Source organism: Schistocerca serialis, chromosome 2 (assembly GCF_023864345.2).
Source record: "Schistocerca serialis cubense isolate TAMUIC-IGC-003099 chromosome 2, iqSchSeri2.2, whole genome shotgun sequence".
NCBI lineage: Eukaryota > Metazoa > Arthropoda > Insecta > Orthoptera > Acrididae > Schistocerca > Schistocerca serialis.
The window spans coordinates 656,416,523-656,419,264 of record NC_064639.1 but is presented as its reverse complement, the minus strand read 5'-3'; positions in this window follow the sequence as shown (position 1 = coordinate 656,419,264).

Here is a 2,742-nt window from a genome sequence, read left to right as displayed (position 1 = left end):
GACAATCTGAGCAACTCTCCTCCGAATTAGTTAAATTAATTTCCAACAACACAACTGTTCATAGATACTATGTAACCTTCAGAAACGACTGAATTACATTAAAATGTATATTATTTGAGAACATTAGGTTAAAAAATTGATTGATGCTTAATACAGAGGTCTAATCAGATCAAAAGTTTATAAAATTAACCTGCATATTCCACATTACAAATTTCAGAAAGGTATTGAAAAGACGCAACATGTCATTAATCTCAGCCAACCACTACCACGTAACCGTTTGCAGATAGAAGAAAGACCACTGGTTCCAAACTAACGGAATAGCCGGGCAATGTACAATTCAAATTTTCCAATTATGACACAAATAAGAGGTGTAGAGCCAAACAATTTCTCTGTCTTCACTCAACAGTGGATTTCGATGACCACTAGAGAGAGAGAGAGAGAGAGAGAGAGAGAGAGAGACTCGCAGGCCTCTTTAGCTGGACCCACAATATAAACAACATATCAAGCTATCCTATAAGTTACGGGAAACTAATCAACACTTTGCATTCACAGCACAAATAGACACTGTAAACAAGTTTGAAAAACCGAACGTTGCACATGAAGAACCTGATTCCAAAATAAAGAACAAATTTTCATTATAGGCGTGACAAAACTTGGTCACACAGTTCGAGCACCACTATTTTAGTGATACACTGACAAACAACTCGAGCACCTCTACTTTATTGACACACATTCTCACACAAGTAACTTGAGTGAGATCATTTAAAGTATTCGTGAATGAAGATGTCTGCATGTCACGATGGATAACCAGGATGGTGAGTTAAACTAGCCAATGCGCGACGCCACATAATCATTCACACGCCAATCGGTCACTATAATTTCTTGACTATCGATGCGAAATTTGAGAACCGCTCGACTAAGGGCTGCATCAAGTAGGTGTTACGAAAAGTTTGCTAGGAATCAGGAACCAACGGACGCTATTCACCAGATGCCTCTCTACCCGGTTCCTGAAAGTGGCAGACACGATCCCAACCCGGCACCACAGTTCAGAAATGCTTCTTGCAGACTGAAATGCTAGGAACATGTCGGGTTCCGTGAATCGCGCAGAAATAGCTTTTTCAACGAGCAGTCTTTACAGCCCCAGCCCGAATCCGAATCCGCAGTGACCAAAACGCAACTTTTAGCAGCGAGCAAGGATATTATCGGCCTCGACGTCACACGTTTTACTCCAACCGCTGTCAAACACACCGCTCAACCGCCTGTAACTTCGAGGGCGCCTCCTGGCCGCGACAGCGCTTTCATGCTGGTCAACAGACCTGCCCTCTGCAGGCGACAAACCGCTCAAGAAGCTATTGCAGCCACAGAGCCTGATAACAGCAGTAGTAACATCATCAGATGCTTTTACCATCCACTCCATTACGGTGTAACAATTGTAGAGTCAGTCACAGAAAGTCTCCACTCAAGAGCGCGGAAGTACCGTGATCTTTCAATTCTACGGGAGCGCTCTGAAAAGTAACGTTTCCAAATTTTTTATGTAGGAATTCCCAAAACTTGTAAAATGAAAGAAACGTTATTAATATTCGACATCTTTGTTCATCACGTCTACATGTTTCCAGCTCTCTGCTGCCAGAGGGCTCCGAGTTGTAACGGATTACGTAGTGATTTGTAACGTGATTATGTCGGTGTGAAAATTCAAGACTTCGAAAACTAAAAGCACCAATTCGAAGAGTCCGAAAATGGAGCACGCTCTCCTTCAGCATAATGACCACACACGAGCACCGAAATATTTGCAACAATTCGACGCCATGGGTTCACTGTCACAGATCATACTCCATACAGCCCCGACGTGACCACATCCGACTTTCAAAACTTAAAGAACGTCTTCCAGGACTTTATTTTGATAATGATGAAGCGCTGCAAACAGAGTTTAGGTTGTGACTGTAAACGAAGTCACAATTTTCAGTGACGGTGTCAACAATCTGGTCTCTCGCTGGAAGAAATGTGTTCGTCGCCAGGGTGACATGTTGAGAAATAAATATGTTGACATGATGAATAAAGATGTAAAATGATAGTAACTTTTTATTTAAAAATCTCTGAGAGTTTTCACGTTGATTCGGCGACAAATTTTCAGCACGCTCTCGTAACTGAATGTGACTTTGATGTACCGAGTATAGGCTGGAACGGCTAGGGATTCCTTGCAGGTAGTAAGGACAGATGGTCTTAGCTAGTGCTGTACGCTTGCTCCCAAAAACTGCTTGAACGACTAGTCCTAAAACCGACATGCAATGGAAATATTTTAGACCTAATAGTTAGAAATAGGCCTGACTGTATATCATAGCGACAAGGGTTACTAAGGTTAATAATAAATCGAGAAGGATAGGAGAGTTTTTCTGAAGAAAAGAACAGATAACCAATTGTTAACATCCCACTTAGACAGTGAATGGAAATTTCAGTAGGACGTAGAGGACCACGGGTGAATTTTAAACTGGTAGTACATAACGCTCTGGAGAAATGTCTGCGGAGTAAGTGTATAAAAAGAAAGCAAAAGATCCACGGTCTAAGTAGGAATAAAATTGATGATTTTGAAATATCGTATTAGTGGTCTGCTACTCGACATAGTCACGTCGACTAAATACCTAATGTAGGCGTAACGTAGCAGAAAGTTATGAAAGAGAGCGAGCACAGACGATAGGGGGTAAGAATAGCCGACTTAGGTTTATTGGGAGAACTGCAGCAACGTGT